This window comes from Aquarana catesbeiana, linkage group LG04, assembly GCF_042186555.1.
Source record: "Aquarana catesbeiana isolate 2022-GZ linkage group LG04, ASM4218655v1, whole genome shotgun sequence".
Classification (NCBI taxonomy): domain Eukaryota; kingdom Metazoa; phylum Chordata; class Amphibia; order Anura; family Ranidae; genus Aquarana; species Aquarana catesbeiana.
The window spans coordinates 414,467,000-414,488,220 of NC_133327.1; the positions used below are offsets into that span (position 1 = coordinate 414,467,000).

Sequence of the window (21,221 nt, forward strand, 5' to 3'; positions counted from 1 at the left end):
GTGGTCCACAAATTAAAGTCTGGGTCCCCAAATTAATATATACCATCCATCTTCTGGAATATACAAGATATTCAATGTTTTCTACAATAACACTATAGTTGAAGTCTTAGGAAAAAAATGAAATTTGGGATCCTTTCCCGAAAAAAGGTTCTTCAGTTCTGTTTCCAGTACCACCTGTATTTTATAGTATTATTGCTAAATGGCTTCTATCATTTGAGAATAAATCAAGGAATGTAGTTTGGTATTGGAAATAAAATGCAATATAATGTCAACAAAAACATATCATAAGCAGTATCCAAGGATATTATTTGTATTATTCTAAACTAGGGAGAAAGCTGATTTTGCAATAGTAATTAAAATGTGAAATGTTTAATCAGGAATTATTTGGAAAGGTAGAGTTATTTGTCTTGCTTAAACTGGAGTTTGTTTTTGAGCCATCCAGATATTTAACCAGATATCCAGAGATATTTTATAGATACGTGTTGTTGATCTGGTTGATCTTGGATACTGTATTGTTTATTTCATGTAAAATCATGTGTTGAGTTTTTTGTTCTAAGGTGTTGTCAGAACACAGCATTGTAAGTTGAAAAGACAAAGTCTTCATTTTAAGTCAATACTAATGCTTTGCATTGGGATACAGTATTTAAAATACAAGCATTCGATTTTGAGTAGCTTTTTTCTAGCTGTTAGAAATAAGCAAAACGATACTCAAAGTTTGGGATCTTACTCAAATTGTGCAATTTTGCAACTAGCTAATCCTCCAATCTGTCACCAATATGTCAGTATTTAACAAGGCAGATTTTTTTTCTGAATATTAAAATAAGGTTCCCTAAAAAAATGATTGGACCCGAACACCATGCATATGTGTGTATAGGTTTTTGAAGAGCCCCAAGATGAAAAACTCAGAGAAGGATTGGTAACAATCCTTATTAAAAAAAATAATAATAACTCTTCCTACCTTACAGTATAACCATTTTGTTAAAAATGAATAAGTAATTGATTCATCTGTCGTCCTTCTTCACTGTCCCATGCCTGGCTTTCTATTTTGTGAAAAAATTCTATGGTTTAATAAGGGAGATAAATACTTCCCTTCCCATATGTATAATGTGGAGCTTCTAGCTCTGCTATGGATTCTGGTAGTGAATCATTGTGGTTACTGTGAAATGTGAGATCATGGGAGATTCTCAAATCCTAGTTTCCACTCCCTGATGGGTTAATTAGATCACTTATGCCATGGATACAGTTGTGGTTAATTTTATTTTGTGAGGCAGTGAGATGAAAATGGTACAAAGACAAATGACCACCAGGATCTATTTATTAACTTTAAAAAAAATGGTCAGCGTTTTTTTTGCTTGCCTATATGCTTTTATTTGTAATTGTTCATACACCGTGGCAAATACTTAGGCCTAGTTTATACTTGCATTGACTAGTAAAACACAATTAAGTGCCTACTGCTTGACCATGCATTTTAGGTGTGTTTTTGATGTCTTTGTGATGCTTTTTTGAAGCTTTAATTAAACTTTAATGAAGCTTGGCGAACACCATGTGTGTGTTGGTTATCTATTTGTTTAAAAGGGGAAGTGATGTCAGTGGGAAGGGATGATGAGGAAGCCACAAGATTTGAGGCATGGTTAGTTGTTGGTGCAGTATCTGGTGTTTTTTTTTTTTTTTGGTGTTTTTGGTGACTTAGTAGTACCCCTGTTTATTAGTTTCCTGCCTTATTAGTACCTCTGGTCAGCAGATCTCCAGCTCATCAGCTTCCCGGCTCAGCGGTTTCCTAACACGGTAGTACCCCTGATTTTGGAGCCCCCCTCTGCAGTTTCCTGACTCAGAAGATTCCCCACTCAGTGTTTTACTAGCTCAGTATCACCACAACTCAGTATTACCCCCCTCTCCTGCTCAATAGTACATTCCCCTCTCAGTTGTACCTCCGCCTAGTGATACATTGTTCCCTTCTCCTCATGGTCAACAGAACAACCCCCCAGCTCAGTAATAACCCCCCTGCTCAGTAGTATCACTCTCGCTCAGTACTACATTCCCAACTGCCCCTTCTCAGTAGTACATTACCTTATTGCTCAGTAGCACATTCCCCATACCTCCTCCCTCAGTAGTAACTCCTGCTTAGTAGTACATCACCACCCCCAGCTTCCCACTCAGCTGTACGTTCCCCATACCTTACCCCCCTTCCCATATACCAGACATCAGCCCCCTAGTACTTTCCCCATACCCTCCTTCCCTCCCTTCTATGCTGAGTACTGCATTCCATCTCCCCCTGTCCGTTGTACACCTCCATACTGCCTGTCTATTGCTGTCAAAAAAGTCATCTGAAATCATATCATGCCTCAGACTTCAAAGCAAATCTTAACAAGGCCATAGACCCTAAATGAGGGGGGGGGGGGGGCTTTGAGATGCTGCAAACCATGATGCATTATTTGGGTGGAACTGCACCCAGAACTAATCAAATATGCATCTGTTGCACTGCTGCTGTCTTAGCTGAAAAATATTCTGCCTTAAAAATTGTATCGGAAAACCAGCGCTGTGAACAAATTTATGTGTTACTTCAAAAATAAAAAGTATCAATCACTACCAAATGAATGTGAGTGTGTTTTTGCAACATTGTATCTTCCCCAAACTCTAAACACGGATATATAAGTGTATAAAGTTGTATCAAACTACATAAGTAAACTGTGAAATTCCTATGCAAAGGCTGTACTACTGTGCTGAATGTATACCACTCTGCTGCTGGCATACACATATTGGAGTTTGGGGAAGATATATTTTTGCAAGAGCATGGTCATATTTATTTGGTAGTGATTGATCCTTTCTTATTTTTGAAGTAACACACTTGTTCACAGTGCTGGTTTTCAGATACTGTACATGAAAAAATGACATGGGGTAAAATTTCTGTAGTAAAACATAGCAAAGAAAACTCTACAGTGTATAGAGGACTTTAAGGTAAACACTTTTTTAATGAGAGGTACTTTGATTGGCATTCAGAGTGCAAAAAAAAAAAAAAAAAAAAAAAAGCATGTCAAATGCCACATTTTGAAGCAAATGTAAATGAGGCATTAAGGAGTAAAAAAAAGACCAATAACCCCTCAGTCCCCACAGTACTAACACCACAGTATATGGGCATATGTGGTGTGAAAAAGTTCAGTGTTCATCTGTTTAAGTTTTTAGTGCATTAAGATCTGGCCCCATTTTGTAGTGCCCCTTTCTTGATCTGCCTAGTACTGAGAGACATACAGACCGTTGTTCTACAGAGCTAGGCGGATATCATTCAGTTTGCTTGGGGTTATTAGAACTATAAAATGTAAATGAATTTGAGAACTGTAATGTAAAAACTGTAGTGTCAGATAGAAGTAATTTGTGGCATAGTTATAGATATTGATCTTTTATATAAATATATTGTAAAATGCATCTGTACTGTCATAGTATGTCATTAGTATGTATGTGTATATTTAAAAGGGAAACTATTTTTGTAGCTCCTTTTCTGTTTTAATAGGAAATGACCCAAACTTCTTAGGAGATTAGCATGTACATTCTCATTTTTTGTTCTTCTTTACATTTAAAAGAACATAACCAGGGCTTGTTTTGTCCTAGTGTAATACAAGAATAAGCAATTGATAAATCCCCTCTTTACTCCGCCCCCAGAGTGTGATGAGTTGACAGGTAGTTGTAGTTTCCTGGTGAAATTTCATCCCTCGAATCTCTTGTACTTAACGAGCTGTGTTTTTTGTTTGTTGTGGTGTTAAGAAAGAATTAAACAATGAACTAAACAGATGGCAGTAAAATATTTGGTTCAGCTTATAAAGGTGTTGTGTACAACATCGGAAGAGGTATTATTTTCACATTCATTAAATAATACAAAAGGATTTAACCCATTGTACTGTTGGTGGTGGCATTTACATGTTTAACCCTTACAGATGGGACATACAGAGTCATAGCTCAAGTTCACCTTATATCTTGGAAGGTGTGAAATAAACCTGATCCTCATGTTTTGTGGAAATTGTAATTACTTTCTCTGTTTTCTTCAAGATCACTGTTCCAGTGAGAATGTGATATCTACATATAGTTGTTCATTCTGGAAAGCTATTTAATATGTGTTATTTGAAAGTTGGAAAGTTTGATATTAATTTAACAATTTACTGTATATACTGTATTTTCTAGTATATAAGTATCTGCTGCAAATTTAAGTGTTTAATCACTTGCCGCCCGACATATAGCAATATGACGTCAGCAAAGTGGTTGCGTATGGTGTCAACAGGATATCAAGCCAGGATATCACCCAGGGGCGCGCATCGCGGCGATCGTTGTTGCGGTGTGTCACTCTGACACACCGCAACTCCGATCTAGGTAAAGAGTCTCTGACAGGGACTCTTTACTACGTGATCAGCTGTGTCCAATCACAGCTGATCACGATGTAAACAGGAAGAACCGTTGATCGGCTTTTCTTTACTCGCATCTGACAGACGCGAGTAGAGGAAAGCCGATCGGCTGCTCCTCTGACACGGGGGTTCTGTGCTGATTGATTATCAGCGCAGCCCCCCTGAGGATGCCCAAACTGGACCACCAGGGACGCCACCAGGACCACCAGGGATGCCCCCACTAGTCACCACCAGGTATGCCACCCTAGACCACCAGGGATGCCAATCAGTGCCCACAATGGATGCCGATCAGTGGTCAAAGAAAGCCAATCAATGCTCACAATGGGCATCACTGATTGGCAGGCATTATTGTTTGGCACTGATTGGCATCCATCAGTACAATCCATTAGTGCCCATTAGTGCCACCTCATCAGTGCCACCTCATTGGCGCCATCTCATCGGTGCCCATCAGTGCCTCCTTATCAGTGCCCGTCAGTGCAGCACCATCAGTGTCCATCAGTGAAGGAGAAAACTTACTTATTTACAAAGTTTTGTAACAGAAACAAAAAAAAAATTTCGGTCATTTTTATTTGTTTATCAGAAAATAAAAATCCCAGAGGTGATCAAATACCACCAAAAGAAAGATCTATTTGTGGTAAGGAAGGTGTATAAGTGCCCGGTATTGAAGTGGTTAACTACTCCCTGGCATTGTGTATGGTATGTATGGTAAGAGCACTAGCATTTTATTCAGTGCTTGTGTTACTGCATCAACACACCAACATGAAGCTTCCGCTCACTATGCTTTCCTTCTTGTATGAATGCAGGAAAGTAAAGAATTGTATGGCTTCTCATATGGAGCAGCATGATCAATTTAAATACCTATGACCACATAGCTCACACCATCACTAACTCACTCATAGAGGCATGACAGTCACATGGTTCACAAAAACACAGACAAATACTGCCGCAGGGGTACAGGGGTACATATTATGCCACCTAGGCCAGAGAATGTTATTAAGGTGAATCTTCTATTCCTATCCTTATTGTTCAAATTCAGTGAACATTACTGAAGTATGAGTGCCATATTTAAATCCAATTGAAGTCAATGGGAGCCAAATGTTAAAAAACAGTAATATCTGTTTTCTAGGATCATGCCTCCTAGCTTTCTGAGATGGGAAAGAGGGACACCTATTAGTAAAAGTAGGTATTCATAGGACACAACTCTACCACACCCCCTTACAAAGAGAATTAAAATGTTACTAAACCCAGGACCCAGCATTCACTATATCTGATCTCCTACAGTACACAGAACATGGAAATGCAATTATTTTAGTAAATATAAACTGCTAAATACTTTTTCTTAACAGCATAATATAGCTGTCTTGTAACTTCTATTGGTGTCTGGTTAAAGCTTGTAGGAGAAGTTTTCATTCTACTCTGACTGTCCTATGAGGCTTCAGGACCCCTGACCCTCTGTCTGGACAGTGCTGATTGGCGCTGTGCTATTCACATGCACCCTCCCAAGAAAAAAAAAAACTCTAGCAATACACATCAAACAGATCATGTGCAGAGTGACTCCAAAGGCTCTGTTGTATCAGAAGATGGATTGGGAGCAGAAGAAGGGGAGGATCAGAGAAGACAGAATCAAACAGCCTTTTTACACTATACAGAGGATTAACCCCTTAGGTTCCACAGTGAGTATAACAAGCATGCTTTACTGCATATACAGACTGATTTTAATGTTGTGGGTTTAGTAACACTTTAATACACAAGGAATGATTGGTTAAACAAGTGTTTTTTTGTAATCACTACTTTTCCTTTATATTGGCATTTGAAATTTACAAATGCAACAATTTGGAAATTGGATGGAAGATAGAGCAATGTAAAACACATTTTGATCGATTAATAGGGCATTTTTAATACTAGTATGTACATCAGTCCAACACAAGAGACAATTGAGGAGGAAAGAGGGACAGAGGGACTTTGTTCCAAATAAGGGACAGTTCCTTGAAATCAGAGACAGTTCAGAGCTATATAGGATAATAGGAAAGGTATTGTCAAACAAATGACATAGGGGGCTGGTATTGACCTGGGGAACATGTACACAGCAAAAAAAAAAAAAAATCTGTTTGATGGGGAGCAGCAATTTTAATAATGCTGAAACACAACAAAATTCCATTAATTATCATGCCTGGGGGTGCCCTGAACCTACCTATAAAGTGGTGCATCTGTGCAATGTATACAACCTACTGCAGCAAAACTGCCATTTACCAAAACAACTGTGTATTTAAACACTCGCCGACCAGCCAACAGTAATTTTTTGCTGGCTGGCAGCTTGATGTACCCACTCGTTACCCCTCTCATGCTCCCTGGCATATTAAATACCTTTGACTGTCTACTTTCCAAAAAGGGGTCATTTGGGAGGTGTTTGTACTGTCCTGGCATTTTAAGGTCTCAAGAAATGAGAGGCAGTCAGAATATCAGGATTGAGCCTGGGCTCACACTGCTACGGCATGAGACACTACATGTAATTCTCACAGGAATCGCAGCACATTCCTGTGAGAATTACATGCGGTGTCTCTGGGGTGTGATTTGAGCCATGGATTTGTATGGGTCAAATTGCACCGCATTCACATCAAACTGGTGCAGAACCCTTTTTTTGTCCTGCACCAAAATTGGATCGCATGAGTGTTAACACCCATGTGATCCGATTCTGCAAATCATGCTGCGTTTTGCAAACCGATTGCGGTGTGTCGTTAACTTAACATACACTCCGCAATCAGTTTGCATGGACAGGTTACGATTTAGATGCAGTGCCAAAGCTGCAGCAAATTCGCACCGCATCTTGTGTGAAACCCAGGCTAATCAATTTTCAAATATATATAGTGTAGAATTTATAACTTTCACACAAACAAAATATAGAACACTGATTTGGGTTATTTTTACCAAGGAAATGCAGCAGACTACATTTTCGTCTAAATTTATGAAGAAAGATTATTTGTTTGCCAAATTTCATAACAGAAACTAAGAAAAACATGTATTTTTTTCAAAATTTTTAGTTTAATGTTTATAGCAAAAAATGAAAAACCCAGTAGTAATTAAATACCACCAAAAAAAAGCTCTATTTGTGTGAAAAAAATTATATAAATTTAATTTGGCTACAGTGTTGCATTACCAAGCAATTGCCAGTTAACCGCTTCAGCCCCGGAAGATTTTACCCCCTTCCTGACCAAAGCACTTTTTACAATTTGGCACTGCATCGCTTTAACTGACAATTGCGCGGTTGCAATGTCGCAGTGTACCAGAACTAAATTTGTGTCCTCTTTTTCCCACAAATAGAGCTTTCTTTTGATGGTATTTGATCACCTCTGCGGTTTTTATTTTATGCACTATAAACAAAAAAAAGCGACAATTTTGAAAAAAAAAAAACAATATTTTTTACTTTTTGCTATAATAAATATCCCCAAAAGTTTAAAAAAAAATAAAAATGTTTTCATCAGTTTAGGCCAATATATATTCTTCTACATATTTTTAGTAAAAAAAATCGCAATAAGCGTATATTGATTGGTTTGCGTAAAAGTTATAGCGTCTTCAAACTATGGAAAAGATTTATGGCATTTTTATGACATTTTTATTATTTATTCATTTTTTTATTAGTAATGGCGAAGATCTGCAAATTTTTAGCGGTACTGCGACATTGCGACGGACAGATCGGAGACTTTTGACACTTCTTTGGGACCATTGGCACGTATACTGTGTAAATGTCACTGGCAGGGAAGGGGTTAACACTAGGGGGTGATCAAGGGGTTAAATGTGTGTTCCCTCAGCATGTTCTAACTGTGTGGGGATGTGAGTGACTAGGAGAGGAGCCATATCATTTTCCTACTTCGTAGGAAGAAATGATATGGCTCCTCTCCTCTGACAGCACAGGGATTTGTGTGCCGCCGTGCAGCGGGTGTGCGCACCCTCTGATGGCTGAAAACAGGTAGGACGTACCCATATGGGATTTCGTCCAGGAGAGCCGTTGTGCCGCAGTATATCTGCGTGACACAGTCGGCAAGTGATTAAAATAGCGCAGTGCTGAATAGCAAAAAATGCCCTGGTCATGAAGGGGGTAAAACCTTCCAGCAGTCAAGTGGTTAAATTGCAAGCAAAATGACAGCTCTTAGCTGACTTGTTTTGTTTGTAAACAAAGTGTCTGGGGTTCCCTTCATCTAAAACCACACAAAAAAAAGTGTTGGGAATCCCTTGGGTCTGGTATAGATTTTAACCCCCCTGGCGGTATGATTTTTTCAGATTTTTGCGTCTCAAAACGGTACAATTATTTTGCATAGAAATTTGGCGTTTTATATTGTAGGCCTGTAATTCTTAGTAATAACACACTTAAATCTGTCCACCAAGAGTCTGGTAGATATCCCGCGTATGATGAAGTTTGAAACACAAAATTGTATATTATAATATAATAAATAAATATAAATAATTATAAAAAATAATAATATAATAATTATAAAATAAATTTCCCCACAATTCACTATCGCTTAATTCTGCAAGTGTTCTAATTTACTATCGCTCTTTTCTAGCTGGTCTAAAACCACTTTTGATGTAAAGGGACACTTTTTGGTTGCTATGGACAATCTCCAGTTTCCAGGCAGAAAGAACAGTATATATAACATAAAACTGCATGCAGGGCACTGGACAAAGCACTGGGGACAAAAGGGATGTGAAATGATTTCTTACAGTACTGTAATCTGTAAGATTACAGTGTCCTGTATGTATTATGAATTTTCACATTTTTTGAATTTGCAGCCAGGCTCCACCCCTGTGCGTCACGACGCTCCCAGGGAACGGAGCCCGGTACACAGGACATCGGGATAGAGGACACAACCCGCAGACACAGCGGGGGGACATCGCAGGGTCCTGGGGACAAGGTAAGCAACACCGCACCAGGATCCTGAGATGTAATCCCAAGTGTGGCTCAGGGTTACCGCTAATGGTGCTGAAATTTAACCCTGAGCCACACTCGGGAAAACCGCCGGGGAGGTTAAGAAAAAGCTTAAGGGTCCCTCTTAAAAATCTATACCATCTGAGAATGAAGCCTGGCTGTCCAGGAAAGGGGGAGGAGCAGCATGCAGGGGGAACTCCCTGCAAAGTACTTTGCCCCCATGTTGATAAGGACAAGGGCCCCTTCCCCATAACTATAGGTGTAAACTTTCTGGAAATTTTGAAGCAATGGGAAAAAAGTTTTTTCCCCTGTTTTTTTTTGTAAAAAAATGAAAATTTTCAGAAATATAAAAAAAAAAACAAAAATGAAGTGTGGAGTAGTTTTACAAACTGAAATTAATTTTGTTACACTGGTAAGGTAAAATACAGTGAATATAAAAGTATTATGCTTGAAATTAAAATATAGCTTATTAAAGTACATAACCTAAACTTGCTTTTAAAAAAGGTATTTTTTATTACAAATGGAATAACAAGAACTGTATACGTTAAGAACATTTCAGCTATACATGAGAACAGGTAACCACCCCCTTTCCTTCGTAATAATTTAAAAGGTTCCTGCCAATATGCCAATTTCTTCAGTTATTGACAATGCTGATCCAGAAGCATAAATTGCTCTATGAAGAGCTTGATCAATTTTCTCCTGATTTTCAGGTCTCATTTTATCTATAAATGAAGGGATTTAGTATTTTTGGGAGGCTGTGGTTTGGAAACCTTCCTTTCTTGAAGATGCTGCTGGTGAAGAAACACCTTGTGATGATCCAGAAGCAGCAGAAAGAGTATTCTGGAATGAGAACTCTGGAGAGAAAAGCCACTTGCACTTTCATTCTTGTCCTCATCGTTTAATTCCAGGATGTGTTTTGCCATCCTTGTAGCATTTGGGAAATAATATTTCTTCTCACAATATTTGCAAAATGCAGCTTTGCTCTCAGCAGAAATTGTGGAAAGTGTGGAAATGTTTCCAAACTCTAGATGTTGATCTCACCATTGTACCGAGAGGAGAAAAAAAAAACTATTTACTGACCAAACTATAGGTAAACATGAATCATTTAATGGTTAAAAAATGATAAACACATGTTTTAGACAAATTTACCCTCTTACCTGTCAATTAGGGCCTGAGAGGACAGAAACTATCATCTATGGTGTCCCAACAATCACAAAACTGTAGGAGGTACAAGATGGAGCCAACAAGCAAATTAAACTGGAGCCTTCCCCATGCAGTGCCTTCTAGTGGCAGAAATGCATATTTCTCTTATTTGAGAACTGCATTGAAAAGTACAGTGTTACTTAAAGCGGAACTTTGGTAATTTTAATCTATTTCCATCTATTAACTCTTCTGCCCTTGTTGTTTTAACTTTGGATAGTAAAACATTTTTTTCTACCAGTAAATACCTTATACAGCCCACTTCCTGTTTCTTGTCTGGAAAATTGCCTAGGCTTATGACATCATGCACAGCTCTCTCTCACTCTCCTGAGAGTTTGCCAGGAAGGAGGGGGGATGAGTCACACAAGGGCCAATGAGAGCTGCAGAGGTGGAGGTGTGCCTCTGTGTGTCTGTAAATCCAGGAAGTGAACAGGCAGCAGCTTCAGCTGTCCACAGTTAAAACGAATGCAGGCAGACTCAGTGGAGGGAGATTTCTGCAGCATATTGGACAAGTACAGAATCACAGTATATATAAAATAATATGCAAAGTGAAAGTGAAGCTTCAGAATGGCAAAGATGTTTTTATTACAAATTATGGGAGCAGACTGCAATTCCTCTTTGAACTGTATTCCAAATTTTGCTTGTCCTCAGCTGAGAGAACTGGGAATAATTGAAGACTTTACATAAAGTCTCAGAAATAAGGTCTTCATGGTATATAGTTTGAATACCATGTCATAGATATATTAATTATCATTGTAAAAGAACATATTCCACTCCAATTTTTTCAACCCCCCCCCCCCCCCCCGATATTGCATGCTATGTGAATGAGTAAAGGGTACATAGTACGCCTACACATCCACAAAAGAAATACAAAATTGTAAATAAACACATATATACAGTTCTTGGCAAGTTCTTTAAAATAATTAAAAAAAAATGTCCCATGATGTACATCCATTGTCAGGCATGTCATTCAGCAATGCAGATCCACGTCAATCACAATGCCTGCTGATCCGCCAAAAGGAAAAAAAATTGCCAACCTGTGTCTGGGCAAGTCGCTTTACTCCTGCTGAATGACAGGTCTGACAAAAAACAGCTGATATAAACAAAGGGGCAGGGTCTCCTGGGTGACCTTTTGGCCTTATATAAACATGACCATATGTTCAATGACATCACCTAGGAAACTCTGCCTCTTTGTTTAAACTAGCCATTATCCACTGAACCTGTCATTTGGCAGGGGTGACTGGGACCAGACATGTGTTCACGGCAGTTCTTCACGGCAGATCCCCTGCAGCCAGCAAAAATAGAATCCCAACAATAGATCCCCACACAACAATAGACTCCCCCAGCAACAATGGACTCCACCCCAACAACAATAGATTCCCTGCAGCAACAGTGAACCACCCACAACAAAATATCACACCCAGTAACAAAATATCCACCCAAGCAACATTAGACGCCTCCAGCAGCAACAACAGATCTCCCAGCAGCCAGCATCAATGGATCCTCCAGTAGCCAGTAAAAATAGACCTCTCCCTCAACAGTAGATCCCTTCTAGCAACATAAGACCCCCCCCCCAGCAACAATAGATTCCCCTATCAGCAACAATAGACCCTCACACAAAATCAGATCCCCATAAATGACAATAGATCCCCCAGCAGCCAATATCAATAGACCCTCCAGCACACCCCACACCCCATGCTATTATATACATTCGGGAGGTGCCGGAACTGCGTTCCCCCGCGTTCCCATTGAAAAAAAGCCCTGGTCATGTGTCAGGTGTTGTGATTGACGTGAATCTGCATTGATAAGCCCCCCTGTACACAGACCCCCACAACTCTGGCCCTTGTCCTCTTCAGCATGGGTACCCCCTCTTGTTAAGGGCATATGGACTGGTATGGTTCAGAGGGAGATGCCTTCTCATCAACCCCATTTTGTGGTCTACCGGGCTACATGCTCGAAGAAGGGACTAGTATGGGGTTTTGGTGGGATCTCACAGATTTTTTTCTATTTCTTGCATGAGGTTCTCCCTAAAAATCCAAACCAAATCCAATGGGTCTGGTATAGAATTTGAGAGGAATTTATGTCTTCCTTTTGTGTATTTTTTGCATTGAGTTCCCCTTAAAATTCATACCAGATCTGGTATGAATTTTGAGGGGGACCTCACTACATTTGTTTTCTCTGGCTTCTCTGCTTATATGGCTGAGGATTCCCAGCAATGTAAGAGAATGGGGCTCATGTTGTCACTGGTTGTTAAAAGACTCAAAGGTGCCTGCACCCATCAGCGTCCTTAACAATCATTGATAGCACAAATCCATCAATGGAGTCTCACCAGTGCCTATCAACGCAGCCTCACTTGTGAACATCAATGCAGCCTTACCAGTGTCCATCAATGCAGTGCGACCAGTGCCCACTAATGCAGCTTTACCTGTGCCCATCAATGCAGCCTCACCTGTGCCCAATAATGCAGCCTTACCTGCACCCATCAATGCAGCGGAATCAGTGGCCATCAATGCAGCCTGACCTGTGCTCATCTATGCAGCCTCACCTGTGCCCACCAATGCAGCGTGACCTGTACCCATTAATGCAGTGTGACCATTGCCCACCAATGCAGCTTCACCTGTGCCCATCATTGCAGCGTGACCTGTACCCATTATTGCATCGTGACCAGTGCCCACCAATGCAGCCTCGCCTGTGCCCATCATTGCAGCGTGACCTGTGCCCATCATTGCAGCCTCACCAGTGCCCACCAATGCAGCCTCACCTGTGCCCATCATTGCAGCCTCGCCTGTGTCCATCATTGCAGCATGACCAGTGCCCATGAATTTAGCCTCACCTGTGCCCATCATTGCAGCCTCATCTGTGTCCATCATTGCAGCGTGACCTTTACCCATCATTGCAGCCTCGTCTGTGCCCATCATTGCAGCATGACCTGTGCCCACCAATGCAGCCTGATCTGTGCCCATCATTGCAGCATGACCTGTGCCCATCATTGCAGCGTGACTTGTGCCCATCATTGCAGCATGACCTGTGCCCACCAATGCAGCCTCACCTGTGTCCATCATTGCAGCGTGACCAGTGCCCACCAATGCAGCATCATCTGTGCCCACCATTGCAGTGTGACCAGTGCCCATCAATGCAGCCTCACCTGTGCTCATCATTTTAGCGTGGCCAGTGCCCACCATGTGGGCACGGTGAGCGGACTGCAATTCAAATGTAAGCTGTTACAGCGGGTAATCCCCGCTCTATGATCCGGCCAGCTCGCCTCTTCCACCACTTTCCCTCCCCCCGGGGGCGATCGCTGGGAGAACAGCTTCCATTCAACCCCGCCAGCCCATGCTCACCAGAAACCATTTTCCACTCGCAAAATGCGAGTAGGCGAGTGGAAAATTTTAGGGCTGTACACTGTATGAGTAGAGTATGTATACTATATATTATTATTATTATTATTATAATACAGGATTTATATTGTGGCAGCAGTTTGTGCAGCGCTTTACAACATGGGGGCAGACAGTACAGTTACAATACAATTCAATACATTAGAGGGCCCTGCTCATTAGATATATATAGATATATATCTATATATCTATATATCTATATAGATATATATATCTATATATCTATATAGATATATATATCTATATAGATATATATATATATATATCTATATAGATATATAGATATATATCTATATATAGATTGATATATATAGATATATAGATATATATCTATATATATCTATCTATATATAGATATATATCTATATATATATTGTATATGGGAACTTTTTTACCACTATGCGTGCCTGCTATAGCTAGCAGGTCTCACAATATAAAAATGCCATCATACCTCCTCTGTTGACAACTGAAGCTGTCAGTTAGTGGTTGCGTATTGATATTTGAATACCTTTGCATTATATGGCTGATTTTGGGCTGATGGGTGTTGAGCTCTATGTTGTTGTGAATCTGGAGACTTTAGCAGACAGCCCCAAACATCTGGTGGAAAGCTGATTACCACTGTTTTCATAATATAAGACTGACACTAGAGGTGTCTGTGTAGTACATAAATCTATGCATTAAGGACTGGTTCACACCACAAAAATCTACTCCAGATCCTTTCCTGGATGCCTTTCTGTATGCACGTTTTTAACGCATTTTTGATGCATTCTGGTGCATTTTTGCTATGTTTTTGAAAATGAGCCTTTTTGACTCACATGAAAATGTGAGTCAAAAAGGCTCATCACAATGAAAGTACAGTTTAACGTTTATGTCATTTTTGCAAAGCATGCATATTTTCCCATGATTTCCCCCTTTAAACACACTGATAGTACAGAAAAAGAATTGTTGATGTGCCAGAAATATAATATGCTTCTACCTTCCTCTTTGAAATGACAACACAGCTCTGAATTCCTAAGCATGTGGTGTCAGCCCTGCCTACTTAATTTTTAAAGGATTACAAAGATCTTTCCTCATCTCTCCTCACCTACATTTAGCATACCAAATGGAAGCAAATTAAGGAGGTTCATTGCTAAGGTCTACATATGCATTAAGTGTGGCATACAACAATGCTTCTGGGTTACATATGGTGTAGAGGCAGCTGAGATAAACCACACTGCAGTGCTTAGTATGCGACCAAAGCACTTTTGTCTTGCAGTCAAGTAATTACAGTATTTCCTAAAGTTATCACTGTCTTGTCAAACAGGTTTTGTGGCTTTACAGACAAGATATTTTGATTAAATACAAAGCAGTACCACAACTTAATTGGATCCTGATAAATTTGCTTAGTTGATTTTCACTATAGACTTTAATGGATAGATGATTAAATGTACTTTTATTTGTTTCTAAAGAAAATGTTGAGTTATATCTTTATTTTCTGCCTGTTAACTTTAACATAATTATTGCCTAATGATCTCACAAAAGGAAAGAAAGGTGTTAAAAGGACAAGTTAAAAATAATGTATATATTGTTTTGGTTAAAATTTGAAATTTCAGAAAAAAATGGAAAAAGGATCTTTAGGTCCTCACTTCAGTGAAATGATTTTTCAAATTTTCTCTTGAAGGATTAGCATTTGTGCTGAGTGTATTTTATTACTAATCACTTTAATCTCGCTTTTCAGGCTTGGCATATATTTTCCTTATGAAAAGTGCCAATAAATTCCAAGGATTTCAATTACAACATGCTCTGACTAAGTCAGCAATACGTAAAAACTGCCTAGGTTCTTGACAAGATTTATTGTTTAGCTATATCATTTCAAATTTAATTTTAAAATATCATGAAATTATATGAATACGGATGTTAATGAAGGTTTGTGTGACTATGAAACTTAAAGCTTAACTCCAGCCAAATAAAAAATGTACGTGACCATTACAAAAATAATTAGCTGTATATTTGGAAGCAAGTAGCATTTGACCTGGTTTCAGCTTCTTGAAAATCCCTGTACATAAGAGCTCAGTCTGGGAGAGGGAGAAACAGCACAATGGGTAGAGTTGGGTCGAACACCCTCCGGTTCGGTTCGGACAAGAACTCCCGAACATGAAAAATGTTTGGGCCCAAACTGCGAACCCTATTAAAGTCTATGGGACCCGACCTTAAACATTTTTGAAGGTTTATATACAAGTTATTGGACATTAAGAAGATTATGGCAACCCTGATACTGCCCTGGGGAACAAGTATCAATGCAAATTTTTTATTTTTTTTTAACTACTTTAGCCCCGGAAGGTTTTACCCCCTTCATGACCAGGCCACTGCGTTGCTTCAAATGACAATTGCGCATTCATGCAAAGCTAAATCCAAACAAAATTTATGTCCTTTTTTTCACACAAAAAGAGCTTTCTTTTGGTGGCATTTGATCATCTCTGCAGTTGTTATTTTTTTGCGCTATCAACAAAAAAAGACCGTCAATTTTGAAAAATTAACCAATATTTTTTACTTATTGCTATAAAACATACCCAATAAAACAATTTAAAACATCAAATTTATTCATCAATTTAGGCCAATATCTATTCAGCTACATGTTTTTGGTAAAAAAAATCCCAATAAGTGTATATTGATTGGTTTGCGCCAAAGTTATCGCGTCTACAAACTATGGGATATTTTTATGGCATTTTTATTTTTATCAGAGATTTTTAGCAGGACTGCGACATTGCAACAGACAAATCAGACACTTACCGTATATACTCGAGTATAGGTCGTTCCAAATATATGCCGAGGCCCCTAATTTACCACAAAAAACTGGGAAAAACGTATTGACCCGAGTATAAGCCGAGGGTGAGAAATGCAGCAGCTACTGTAAGTGGAAAAAGAGGGTCAACAATGTCCATCTGCAGCTGCATGCCTTTCTGTGTCCTGTGCAGCCTGCATGTGTCCTGTGCATGTGTCCTGTGCATCCTACCTGTCTCCTGTGCATGTGTCCCTGTGTCCTGTGCATGTGTCCTGTGCAGCCTACCTGTGTCCTGTGCATGTGTCCCTGTGTCGTGTGCATGTGTCCCTGTGTCGTGTGCATGTGTCCTGTGCATGCCTCAGTGTGCCAATCTGAATCCTCCGTATGGCAGTATCCATCCTCCGTGTGCCGCTCTGCATCCACCGATCAGCGTGTCAAAAATAACATTCGGCAGCCATTCTACTATTCAAAAGCCGCGCCACCTCCTTGTCTGTGATAGGCAGAACACTCCATTTCCCAGCAGTCAGCAGTCAGCCTATCACGGACATTCTCTCATCCCTATACCATGGACGAGGATAAGAGAATGTCCGTGATATGCTGTACACTGACTGCTGGGAAATTGAGTATTCTGCTTATCACAGACGAAGAGGAGTCACGGCTTTTAAATAGTAGAATGGCACCAAATGTAATGTATCACACGCTGGCCGCCATCTGTCTGCATGGCACGCTGATCACGTAGGCAGACGGCGGTAACTCGAGTATAAGTCGAGGGGGGCACTTTCTGCCTAAAAAAAAGGGTGGAAAATCTCAACTTATACTCGAGTATATATGGTAAGTGACACTTTTTGGGGACCAGTGACACTAATATAGTGATCATTGCTAAAAAAAAATGCACTCTCACTGTACTAATGACACTGACAGGGAAGGGGATAACATCATGGGCAATCAAAGGGTTAAGTGTGCTCCTAGGGAGGGCTTTCTAACTGTGTGGGGGATGGTTTAACTGGAGTAAGAGAGAGATCTGTGTTCCTGATTAGCAGGAACACAAGATCTCTCTCTTCCTCTCTGACAGAATGGCGGTCTGCCTTGTTTACACAGACCACTGTTCTGTCTCTCCTGCGAACGATCGGTGGGTCCCAGGGGCCATCTGGGCCACCGGTCCTGCTGATTGGCTCCCACTGTGTCCACACACAGTGGGGGCAGGTCGGCGGCGGCGCAAGCGTGCCCAATACCCTGAAGAGGAAACAACATACAGGTACGTTGTTTCGGGTAGCTGGGCTGCGGTGGGTGGCCTGGAAGCAGTTTTAAAGGAGCAGTGATTTTAATGATGCTTAAAGTGAAATAATAAAAATGAAAAATTTATTTCAATATAGTCCCTAGGGGGTCCCCTTAGTCTGCCTGTAAATGGTACATCGGTACCATGTATGAAACCTGCTGCAGAAAAACTGATATATATAAAGAAAAAAAATTTAATTTAATTTGATTTTCCTGGCTGCAAGCCATTGCCAGCAATAAAAAAAAATTAAAAATGGCTCGGGCCCCCATGCATGCCAAGCACTTTGGGTCAGGCATGGATTTAAAGGGGAACCCCACGCCAAAATGTAAAAAAATATGGTTTTGGGTCATCGCTCGTCCCCCCACCCCAGGAAAGGGTGGGGGGACGAGCAAGCGCGTAGGGACAAGAGTACCCTGGTGGTGGTTGTGGGGTTCTGCGGGCAGTGGGCTTAGTGGAGTCTGGAGGTCCCCAGATCTCGCCCCCCATGTGAATGACTATGGGGTATATTATACCCCTACTCATTCACCCAAAAAAGTGTCAAGTGTCAAGAAATAAAAACACGGAGGCAGTTTTTGACAATTCCTTTATTAAATCCTTTATTAAAAATAAAAAAAAACAATGTCCCTGTAATCAATCATGATGCCCCCTGCACTGCTGGACTCAAAAAAAAAAAAAAAAACTCCGCTCGTGACAAAGGCTAACCGCCGACTGTCTGCTCCCCCGTGTGCCAGTTCTTAAATAGGAAAGGGGCGGAGCACCCTGACAGTCACCTGGTGGCACCACCCCCTTGTGATGTTACCGATTGGTGCATGCTGGGTCGGTGACGTCACATGGGGAGGTGCCACTGAGTGACATCGCCAGGTGTCTCCGCCCCTTACCTATTTAAGAACTGCCGTACAGCGGAGCAGGAAGTTGGCGGTGTTGTGATTGATGGATCTACATCGGAGCACGTTGTTTTTTATTTTAATTAAAGGAATTGTCCTAAACTGTGTGTGCTTTTATTTCTTTTTGACACTTTTTTTTGGTGAATGAGTAGGGGTACAATGCACCCCATACTCATTCACATAGGGTGGGGGGATCTTTCCTGTCCTGCCAGGCTGCATGCTCGGATAAGGGTCTGGTATGGATTGAGGGGGGACCCCATGCGTTTTTTTTTATTGCCGGCATTGTTTTTTTTTCATTGAGCTGTCAGCAGAGAAGCCCACTGACAGCTGATGACTCATCCATTGTTAAGGACGCCGCGGCCGGCTTCCCAGCCTGCTCCTTAACACTTGGAAGCTATTCACTGTGTGCTCGGTGGGCAAACATCCCGCCAAGCTCCCCGAAAATTCGGGTGTTCGCCAGAGATGCAAACAGGCGATGTTTGGCTCGAACTTATGCTCGGCCTGAACTGCTCGCCTAACACTAACAATGAGTCAGTTCTGTTGTAATGCTCAGGCTGACAGAAAGAGACAGAAGGGAGTTGCGCATCTTTAGTCTACTGCCCAATCTTAGGCTGGGTGTGGGGACAATACCTGTTCAAATCTCAGGAATGATTGGAAAGAAATACAATAAGTTTATGCATTTCACCTGTGAATTTAGCCATTTGTCTGGAGTTCTGCTTTAAAGAATAGCTGTATGTAAAATCATTCAGTAAATTGGTAATTTGTCCAGAAAGTCCACTCAGTTTATCCTAATCTGAATTGAATGCAATTTATAATAGCCACATTCAGCAAGCTCTCATTTATGCATCTGAGTAGGACTGCATCCTCTCATTGCATGACTGTGTGCACATTTGCTCTTCCTCATTTGGAGGGACACATAGGAGCCTACATTGTGTTACGAGAAAACCTGGTCTTTGCATTTGCATGGAAGAGGACTTCTGTTGCTAGAAAGCCAGATACCGAAAGACAATTTTAAAGTGATCCTATATTCAGCATAGTAACTGGGGTCTTTTACCGAAAGCAAGTGAGTATGTATCTTCTCCACATTGTTCTGCAATCCTTAGGCACTACCAGAGTCCCCAAAGTCTTGTGGAAGTTGTGACTTTTCTGAGAGCACTCCTCCTGCTCCCACATGACACTACTGATTGATTGGCTGATCAGGCACCAAACCTTACCATGTGAGGATGCAAATACCAAATTTACCCTGCACCCAGCAGAACCAAGTGTTTCTCCAAGCTCCAGTGGCAAACTGGGGGAGCAGGGAACCATAAAGAAAGTGGGTGCTTAGGCTTACGTTGCATACTGTAAAACAGACGACTTTTGCTTAGTATTGGCAGGGTTCAGGTTTGCTTTAAGTAAATACATTATACATGAGATAATAAATAGGAAGAAAATAAATATTAATGCCAATATTGAACATGAAAGAACATTTTGTAATCCTTTGTTACTGGACAGTATAGCAGTGCAAAGTAAAACAAGTATATAGTAGTTAATCTGTGCCATTATCTGGGGAGCACAGTGGGAGTAGCTTGGGGAAATGATAAGTAGTCAGTGCTGAACAGCCATAGCGGAACCAGACAGACCCTAAACAACAGATTATCTGATCAGTAAAAATATAATTCCCAGCTTCCCAAGGAAGCTTTGAGTTTTTGACAATTTTTCTGAGTGCTAGTGTTGAGTGAATCAGAGCACTAATGATGAAGCATTACAGAAGCAGAGGGAAAGGGGGAGGAATCATACATAACAAGAACAAATGGTAATTGAAACTGGCTATCGAGCAGTCTAACAAAGAGCAGTCTAACATTGGCAAAAAATCATCAGCTCAACCGACACTATTTTTATGTGGCTTGTTCCTTTATTTATATTTTATCATTGCACAAATTGTATTATTTATTTGTTGTGTGCAGTTTACTATTTTTACTGCTTACTTTGGATGTAAACCCGATTCATGAAATTTGACCTATATCTGTAGTGTTTTTTTATCTCTCTCCAAAGTGTCTTTCTGCTGCTCCGTTCTTCTGTTATGAGCATGATAACTTCTCCGTAAACCGAGATAAAACCAGCCTGAAATTTGTGTTGTGGGAGGTTGCTATAAATACAGTTGTGCTCATAAATTTACATACCCTAGGAGAGTTTATGATTTCTTGGCCATTTTTCAGAGAATATGAATGATAACACAAAAACTTTTCTTTCACTCATGGTTAGTGTTTGGGCGAATCATTATCAATTAACTGTGTTTATTCTTTTTAAATCATAATCACAACAGAAACTACCCAAATGACCCTGATCAAAAGTTTACATACCCCTGTTCTTAATACCGTGTATTGCCCCCTTTAACATCAATGACAGCTTGAAAT

The 21,221-nt window shown here is 40.4% G+C and overlaps 1 protein-coding gene across 6 annotated transcripts in view; it reads left to right on the plus strand.

The window, feature by feature from the left end:
* EYA4 (EYA transcriptional coactivator and phosphatase 4) overlaps positions 1-21,221 on the plus strand; it is a 403,396-nt gene that overhangs the window by 53,696 nt on the left and 328,479 nt on the right. The gene's annotated exons all lie outside the window — the stretch shown is intronic.